We start from the raw sequence: 10,594 nt of genomic DNA, 5'->3' as shown, positions 1-10,594 counted from the left end.
GTGCACACAGAAAGAAGTTCAGACTCTGCCAAGTATTCAAAATTATTTTTGGGAGAGGTACCTATGTGCTCCACTAATATTGCCTCACTCTCATCCTTTCTCTATATAGCTATTCCCACAATATAGCTGATGATCTTCTAACTTTTTGGCCTTGTTCAAGGTCTTTTGCTCTAAAGTTTTCCATAACATACACCTCTTACCCTCTTATCTCTCTGTCAGTTCTTCAAAGCTCAGCCATAAATTTCTTTCGCTAAGGTGCCTGCCCAGTTTTCCCTAGTGAACAGCAAATGGTCCTTTCACAAAATTTTTAGTACCCTTTTTATATCTATGGGAACACCATGTATTTTTTGTCCTTAAATTCTACTTTAAGGGATTTGTTTATTTCCTCATTGGTCTGGGCTCCCTGAAAAACCAGATCATGATGAACCTTTTATTTCTCCAAATTCTTGGAAATGTTCTTTTGCATAGTACAAACACAATCAATTTTTAAGTGAGTTGAATATTAATGCTGGAAATGTTGCTAAATGATCTTCTTTTATGTCATTAGGATGACGTTGGAAGTTTTAACTAAATAATTATCTGGAGCAATGAAAGATATCCAAAATTCAATCCTTTATTATTATAAAATCAGTGTGGTTCTAGAAATAGGAAAATATTAAAGATTTCAACATGTGCAAATGTCTCTAGAGTTAGCTGGAAAATACGTTTACACATTTTAAGAGTCAAAGAAACAAAACAATCAAATCACAGGAGGAATTTTTATATGAATTTACGGGTAGAAAAAGAATTATGCAGTCAACCCACAACTTGAATGCAAACACGTGACTGCCCCATCTGGAAGTTCTAGAGTAATTTTAGTAAGAATCCAGTCTTTGTCCTTGCAATCCTTTGAAATTGAGAGGTTACCCCCAAATTACATGGCAAGTACTCCCAGAACTGGCTGAAACAATATACCTTCCTATCGCAGGTCACCATCTTTCAACCAAAGGAAGATTTATGATTAAGTATAAAAATACTTATAAACTCAAAGCAATATTTCAAGTTAAGAAATGTATATTTGTTTTTGTGTATTTGTAATGTTTAAGAGAATTTCGAATATTAGAGTAATAGTTTCAATAACTCTAATTTAAAATGTGTAGTTGAATTATTTCTTTAAACTTGTGATTTTAAGTTGAAGCAATTTTGACTTAAAATATTAAGTGAACTTACATTTTACCACATTGATAGGTTTCATATATTAGATTTATAAGAATTATGTGTGCTTTAAGAGAGTTTGTCAATGAGAAGATTGAAATATTTACTAGATATTTCTAGATTACTAGAATATGTTACATTTTAGAAATAGAATAATACAAATTTTGTACAAACTTAAAGCTTAAGGATTAGCCTTTTGTTTAGAACTTCAAAAATTGAAGATTAATTTCTTAAACCAAAACTGGTTTCTACTTAGTAATCTTTACACTCTCAAAACCACTCTCAAGGACACATACACACACAGCCTCACAATTAATATTTCATCAAGGATATGGAAACACAGACTACTAAATATGAAAAGATTTACTCAAGGTCATTCAAGTATTGGAGTCATAAGTAGAACTTAGACCTCAGGAAGTCTCTGTCAGTATTGAACTGACTGACTTCTAAAAAGTCTAAGTAACAAGTGCAGCAATTTTAATAAGCTACCTCATTAATCAGAATAAATCTTTAAGTGAGGTTATAGAATGAAGATTTGAAATTAATATACGATTTCATAAAGCCAACTTTCTAGACAAACACTCTTTAACTTCCATGTATTATACCTTTCTTGGCTTGTTTCAAACAGGGTGACCTCTTCTTGAGGAAAAGCAGTTGTCGTATCAAGGATATTTTTTTCAGAACCAGAGGTACTACTTGAATGAATTATTTAATATATACTGAAACAGCATAGAGCTACTTCTTAAAAAACTGTCAGCATGACAGAAGCATTTCCCCTGAAGGGAAGCAGAACTGTGTGCAAGTACTTGAAGAGTAATTTCAAGGGGCCTCTGCTGCTATTTCTTAGACCTATAAAGATCAGAGTTAAAGAAAACTATTTTAACCTATAACGTAGATGTTTTTAACATTAGGTGCAAAGATGAAAAAATATGTACCTTGTATAAGGGGGATTAAAAAGTGAAATTACTATTGAAAAGGATCATAAAGGTTCCATCCTGGAGATCTGGAAGGGAAAACAGTCATGTTTTGGAAATTGAAGGTAAAACTCTCCTTATCTGCATAAGTGTGAATTGAGTGACATCTCATGCCAGACTGGTCTATCTTCTGCACAAAAGAAATGGCGCACGGAAAAATTAAAGGACTCAGTGAAGCTTACAAAGAGCTCTAATGAATGTGTGGGGATACGTGGGAATAGTGTGAGAAAAAGGACATTTTTACGTCAATTTAAGTTGATACTGTCAAATAGAAGAGACCTTAGATCTTATACATGACAAATACAACAAAAATAGTTTTCACTTATACACGTTCTTTATTAAACATATGACAATTTTTTTTACTTTAGTAATTTAGATTACTTCTAATTGGTTGTTGACTGATATTTTTTCACAGAGAAAGCATAGCCTCCTGACAAAGCCAATGAATATCTAGATGCTCTTGTTTTACGCCTTTAAAACATGTCTTGCCCATAAAAATGGATTATGTGATTTCAGTTCATTGTGTATTTACCTTTTTCTTTCAGCTGAAATTGTTTCTTATCATAATTCCATTGAGCAGCATCATAATTTGAAAGGCAGAAGTTTCTGTGACTGGCCACTTATAAACCTCAGAGGACCTGTTCAGGGCTAACCTACTAACCGCACACTGAGGGCTCCGCCCAGTGACTTCCTCCACGTTCTGTCATTCAGAGCACTAAATACTTTGGGTGATTATCATACAAAGACTTTCTTCAACAAAATGAGACATAGATTAGCACCTTTCAGGTGAGTAGACATCCTTCTACTAGAATTCTGTTTGCTTATCTACTTGGCAATTTATATACACATCTAAAGTATATTTGGCATTGGCTAAGTATTAAATCCAACCTGTGAGCCCTTACATACTAAAAAACCCAAAAAATATCAGATAAAATGATCAATTCATAGCATTTGAAAAATTACACTATTTCCACCTTGCCTATTGGGCTTAGTGACGGTAATCACAATTCAAAGAACTTGCATCAAAAATCTTTTTAATTATCCAGAAAAAATTGAAATGCTACAAATATCCATCTAAAGATGAAATATCAGATGATATTTTATTCAGAGCTACAATAATTTTTAAGTCTCTTCTCTTTCCATCATAAAGTTGCCAGTTTAACAGTTGGTAAATTTTTTTTATTTTTAAAGATTGGCACCTGAGCTAACAACTGTTGCCAATCTTTTTTTTTTTTCTGCTTTTTCTCCCCAAATCCCCCGGTATGTAGTTGTATAATTTTAGTTGCAGGTCCCTCTAGGTGCGGCATGTGGAACGCCACCTCAGTGTGGCCTGACGAGTGGTGCCACGTCTTCGCCCAGGATCTGAATGGGCGAAACCCTGGGCTGCTGAAGCCAAGCCCGCGAAATTCACCACTCGGCCATGGCGCCGGCCCCACAGTTGGTAAATTTTAAATATAATGTCAAGTCTCAATTTGAGTCTGCCCACAATCAAAATGTACCACAGAGTGGCCTCGTAAAAATTCCTTTTGTGTGTCATATTCTTTCCTCTCTAACTCTTATTACATCTTTTGCTACTAATAGTCTTGGTTTCTTAGTCTATTTTTCTCTGAATTATGCTTGTATCTCATTAAGAAGCAGCTGGGAGCCTATGACTAACAAAATGGAGTATTATACCAGCAGAACAAACTTATGTCTCTCAAAAATGCTTACTTTTGTCTCTAGAATATGGCAAATAAATGCTATAGATGTTCAGATCTTATATGAAGTTTTAATATAGACTGAATGGCTATTTAAATCTGACCTGTTGTCTTTAATGAAGTGTATCACTGACATCAAATGTAAAACCCACTGTAAATTTTGCGCACTGCTCTCTTAGCTTCTCAGTGAATATTTCCTGTCTAGGAAGTATGGACTTAACTCGAAGCCAAGAGAACCAACAAGCAAAAGCATATATGTAAAATAAAGAGGATTAAGGAACAATGTTAGAAGGCGGAAACAAAAATACATTCTTTAGAGATGTTAAACAGGAGAGTTTATATTTGGTCGTTTATTATAACAGCACTCTAAGCTCTTCTCATTCTATATGCAGTTAATTAGACCAACAGAGCGTGGCAGTCAAGCCATCAACACTGAGTAAAGCAAAAGCCCCCTTTTCTCTTGTTAAGAAATATGAAAAAGTTAGTTAAAGGACAGGAGGAATAAAGAGAGAGCATCATTATTGTTTCAATCAAGAAGTTATGAGAAGGTGAGAAAAAAGCTGCCCTGAAAAGAATACTAATGGCACATAAAATAACTGTATTTCTCACGTATGTGGCTCACACATCCTGCTACCAGCGTTTCTTATTCAAGTGAATGCGCCTTGCCCTCACAACTCGACTGTAAGCTTTTTGAGGGGATGGAGGAAGAAATTATGGATTTGAACTTAATTTCATTTCTCCCAAGATGTAGTAAAAGCAATGTATAAGCAATATTTTTGAATGAAAAATCATTCTGAATATTAAGTAGTAAATCTTTTTCAAATATCAATTGGCTATTTCGTGTACAGGCCAAGTACTAATTTGCAGGCGTGCCAGCTTCTAGAACTCCCTGAGCCGTAAGGATTAGATCATAGCAACTTCTAGTAGTACCTTCTGTTCTTCTGTTCTCTTATAACTAGTTTCCTCAAAATCTCTGTATTGTCAAAAATCACATTTAAAAAAAACAATTATTTCAAATTATTTGCTGTAAAAGCAATATCTCTCAGAGCAAAACTAGTACTTATATAATTTGCTCAGGAAAGAATGACACGTCTTTTCCCATCACTGCTAGGATAGTCTTTATATACCTTGTAACCTTGCGTTGTTCTAAGCAAAGCACAGAGATGCTCAAACAAGCGGCTGGCTTGTGAGAGCATCAGCATCTTTCATAAGAGATGCTATTTCTAGCTTGCCAACCTATTACCACAAATAGTAGCCTACAGGGCATAAATGATGTTTCTAAATAATCAATTGCTTTATATATTGCTAGCTTCATGGAATACCATTCTGTTGAACATTTATATTCTTCCTGACCTGAAAATATCACAATTCACGTCAGACAACAGCACTCACAAAGTTAGCCTCCTTCCTCTCACTCTCTTCCATTAGACTAAAATTTATAAAAGTGTAAGAAAAAAGAAAACAAAATCAGGCATCTCAACATTAATCCTCAGCCAAGAACATATAAGACAAATATTCCTTAATTTTTGCTTTGTCTCTTAAAATGCAATCATGGTATCAGATCTTGGAGGCATTGCTTTCCTGCCTTACTAAATTCCTCCAGAATATCACAGCACATTGTTTATATTTCTATCACCTACACACACGCGCTCTATCAGAACTGACTGATGGTAGGCCTGCACTCCGGGTAGTATCGTGACCCGGGTGGCACAAGTAATAAAGCAAAGTGTTCATCGAGGGGGCAGAACCCAGGGAATGGCCAATTTGGCATCTCCAAAAGGTCCAGATGCAGATGCAGTGTGCGAACATTCTCTACTCGCCCATTAGCATTCTGTCATCATAGCTTGTGAATGACTAGCAGTATTTTCCAAAACTTACTGTATAAAAAAGCCAAATTTTCTCAGACACGACAATTAAGTGGCCTACTCTTGCACATAAACCTAATGTACTAACTGGCATGTTCATTTGGATCTCCAAACAGGACCTACACCTGTTTCTCAGTGTGTGTAAAACAATAATTACCTTTGCCTCGAACTCACTTTAATGAATTTTATGAGAAGAAGGCTCATAAAGTAATTTGTTTTCTTTGGAAAGTTTCAGATTATCAAGGCACTGACTTTCATTGAGTACATGAGACGTGTTTGATTTTTAAAAAGGTCTATCAATGTAATTGAAATCTCATTGCCTTCTAGACCAGGGAGGAGGAAATGGAGAAACAGGGGCAACAGGGAGAAGGAGGTAATATTTTTACATTAAGAGAGGACTTCCAAAACTATGTCAAAAAGCTTTCTGAGAAAATGGATGTGAATTTATTGCCTGAATCAGTCTGACCTTATCTATCACCTTCCAATGAATGATAGATCATTCAACACAAGATGTTTGCTTTTTCTATGTTCCCATATTTGACACTTAAAAGAGGCAGAAAAATATAGGAACCCTTCAAAGACTAACCTTTTACTACAGCAATTGCTTCTGAAGTGTATGTGAGTGAAAGAAAGAAAGCTTAGAAGACTATTTTCTGAAAAATGTGTGGCATTTTATAAGGAGACTAGATCATAAGGTATTTCACTTACCCCAGATAAATTCTAAATCATTGGTGCCATCTATACAAGACACCAAAGTAAATAACGTGAATTACATTTCAAAAGTCATTTACAAGAGGTATCAGTTAAAAACGGCTATAGGAAGTTACTCTTCATTTTATATCAGTGAGGTGATCAAATAAATATCAATACAATTATACAAACTCAGTGGGATTGGCACCAATAATTTTTCCGGATACAATTGTGGCTTTATAAGTATACTGAGTACTCTTAGAATTTGGCCTTTGATTTTTTTTTTTTTCCTGAGGAAAATTAGTACTGGGCTAACAACATTGCCAATCCTCTTCCTTTTTTACTTGAGGAAGATTAGCCCTGAGGTAACATCTGTGCCAATTTCCTCTATTTTATATGTGGGTTGCTGCCACTGCATGCCCCACAAGTGGTGTAGGTCTGCACCTGGGATCTGAACCTGTGAACTTGGCCCACCAAAGCAGAGCATGCTGAACTTAACCACTAAGCTATGGGGCTGGCCCCTGGCCTTTGATATTTTTAACTCTGCAGTTTAGTTTCTATAATAGATGTTTCCAATGATACTTTTCCTTCAGATTTTATACCACGTTTTATGCATGTTTTGTTGTATTTTTCTAAAAATGAAATATCTGAGGCCTCCCACATGGTGGTAAAATACAGGTAGAATACCAAAGCATATTACTTTTTGCTGAAGATCTAAGAGATTTCAATAGGAACACAGTGTAAAATTGTTACTAAAAATTCAACTCTTAAAACGAAGGTCTTAGTTTGAATTTACCTGATAGCAAAACCTGAGACAAGGATGAGATGCAAGGGACTTGTTTGGGAAACCATCTCAGGAAGCAAGAGTGAAGGAGTGGGGAGAGTGAGACAGGGATGCAAGACAAATGAAGTGTGCCTCCTGGAGCTGGCTGCCTCTGTGGACAGCTGGGTCTCAATCCCCCAGGGACCCTCTGAAGACCCACACAGAAGGTGTCTCAGGACTGTCCTTCTGCAGGAGAGGAGACGGGGGCCTGTATCCACCAGACTACCCTCCTCCATTGGGTAATGGTTACTTCAGGGGCTGTTATAACCCCACAAACTCACCCAGGTTGAGAAAGTCCCCATGGCTTCAGGGAGAGCCCTGAGGCTGAAAAACGTGGTGTGCTATGGGTGCACTGTTGGTGTGTACTGGGACGGGGCTCCCAGCTGTAGCTGAAATCAGAGGCAGCCAAAAGATGTGATGATGCAGGGTTCAAAGGGCACCTGCTACAACCGTTAAACTCCTCATATCTCCTTATATGTGTATCTAAGCAGCAGTAAGGCACTAGTAAAGGGATTTGGGATAAAAGATGCTACGAGCTTTGAAATCAGACCCGTATTTGAAAGCAGTCCCTACCTGATCAGCTGTTCGGCACTGGGAAACTCCATCAGTCTTCCTAGGGGATGATAGGATCCATCTTCTCAGGCTATGGTCAGGATTAAATGAATCAAGGTACAAGAGACGTCTGGACACATTGCAAGTGTCCATGGGTGATAGTTACTATTGGCTCGCCCCATCTGTAGTGATAACGTCACACTCACTTCACATGCTTGTCTTCACCAATGCTATCATGGAGGTTATCTGATGCCAGGAAGTTTTCTTTGCTCAGCTTCTTTGCTCAGCTTCTTTGCTCAGCTACACACACTTTATGTGTGTGGATGTAGGTTACCACTGTCCTAGAGAAAGTGCATTCCCCCACAACTTGCTTGTTACCAAACTACCAAACTTTTTAAGTTTGATTGTAACTATTAGTTACTCAGGAAAGATTTCCTTAACTCATTAGACTCGGTTAAGCAGGTTAAAAGAGACTACTGAGGGCTGGCCCTGTGGCTGAGTGGTTAAGTTAGTGTTCTCTGCTTTGGGGGCCCAAGGTTTCCCCGGTTCAGATCCTGGGCACGGACCTAGCACTGCTCACCAAGCCACGCTGAGGGATCGTCCCACATAGCACAACTAGAAGGACCCACAACTGAAATATACAACTATGTACTGGGGGGCTTTGGGAGGAGAAGGAAAAAAGAAAAATTTCTAAAAATAGGCTACTGAATCTCTCAGTAAGCCTTCTTTTGCAACACTTAAGGTACTTGTTACTAATTATATGTATTTACACTAAACCGTAAGCTCTATGATGGAAGGGAATGTCCATCTTGTTTTCCAGGACTGTCGATTAATATTTCTCAAATCGCATTAACACATCTTAAGGGAATTCAATAAAGTTTTTACCCCTCATCTTTATCTGAATGCAGAGATGATGTGAAATCTTACAATATTACATATGTTGGCAATATAATCTTTGTATTTTGGCAACAATACAAGCTTTGTTGCCAAAAATAGATCTGGGTGCAATTTTTATTTTGACTCCAGAGCACACAGTTGAGATTCAGCCTGAGACGATCCCTATTGTTCTCCAAGCATCCCTCTATCTCACCACAGAGTCACCGCCTGCCTCCGCCACAGTAGATAAAGTGAGAAAAAGTGGTCAAGAGCCCAACGAGGACAAGCACCAAGATATAGGTGGGGAAGGGATGCTGAATGGGGATTCCTGCCCTCAAGTCTCGAATGATCTTTTCCACACCTCCAGATGAACCGGGACAGGACAACCCCCCTGACTCCAGTTCTTCCCCACATAGATGATGGAATGGGTACAACCACAGAGATTGCTTTTCTCAGGGGCCTGTTTTCAGAAAGGATAAAAAAATCCTTTGTATCACTCTTGAATCTAAACTTCCAGAGGAGTCCCAGAAGCCTGGTGTTTCTCAGCTTTAATCTCTAAATGAAAACAAAAAAGGAAACTCTGATGTTTTCCTCTCTCTAGGTTCCTCTTCTGTCATTCAAACCACCACATCAACTTAAGCTACTCTGTTCTCTTCTCTCACTTTTTCTGGATTTTCTGATTTGGTTTCCAGTCCTAACTTGAGTTCATCTCTTTATTCACATGTTGATATTTATCAAATATCAAGCATGGTTTGATTCAATTTGCAGCCCCAGGCCTTTCCTGAATTGCATCGTGACATCTGACACAGGCCTAGCTCCCTCCACACTTGGACTCATTTGAGCACTTGCCTTGCTGACAGTGGATTTATCTTTATGTTCTCTCCTGGCTCTTGGAAAAGATAACCTCAGCCTAGATAAACTCTATTCTCTGGTTTTAATCATTCACTTTCCAAATCATTGGAAATTAATCTCTAATTGGTGAAATTATTAGCATATTCCTCTGTCAGGATCCAATCTTGTCAAACCACATGTCTTACTTGCCTTATATAGATTCACCAAAAGGAGAATTAATGTGGAATTGGAGGGACTGGGCTGTGAGCTTTACTGACCTTCCCCCAATTTCACTCATTCAGTACCTTCACTCATTGCTCACGTGGCCCGGATGAATGTTCACTGCACGGAATTACAGTGGTATTAAAGGAAATCGTCCTGCTGGGTGTCCAATAAATGCTTTGCTGATTAAACTTTGAGACTATTATTTTGCTCCAGCAATTAGCATGAAACAAACTGTTTTGCATATAACGATTGCTCAATAAATATTTGTTGGATTAAATCAAGTGTTTTCTAAACGTTCAGCTTTAGACAAGCCTAAGGTACAATACGTGGTGGTATTATTTGGCATTTGATTTGGAGCCAGCCCTTCTGCAGCCTGTAACCTTTTATAGAGGCTATAATCACACTCATTCTATTTTGGAACTCAGACAATCAGGAGGCTAGAGATCACTTTGAAATCAACCAGCTTTTCACCCAGCTGCTGTACTGTCTTGTGCAATATTTCAGATACAGGGACTAGTCCATTGGAAAAAGCAGCCTCTGCCAAATGATGTGGTGGCAATGCAGATAGTCCCAAAGAGGGTTAGCCGAAAAATGTTTCACATTTGCAAAGTATTTTGATCACATCACAGTGCCTGAAAATACCTAGAGTGGTTGGCAAAATGATTACGGTAGTTTCAGACCATCAGAATCCATAGGGGAACTCCTCTGGTGTAAACAAAGTAGTTTCTCAGAATAACTCACCTTAAGGTGTACTTGAAGATCCTGTGAACTATCAGCTGATACGTCTTCCTAAATGGAAAGAAATGTTGAATATACCAACAAAATATGTCTCAGCAGTAGGGATGAATGCCTGTAAAGCATTTTGTG

Source organism: Equus przewalskii, chromosome 1, assembly GCF_037783145.1.
Source record: "Equus przewalskii isolate Varuska chromosome 1, EquPr2, whole genome shotgun sequence".
In the NCBI taxonomy this organism is placed as follows: Eukaryota; Metazoa; Chordata; class Mammalia; order Perissodactyla; family Equidae; genus Equus; species Equus przewalskii.
The sequence above is the reverse complement of the archived record's forward strand: the minus strand, read 5'-3'. Positions refer to the sequence as shown.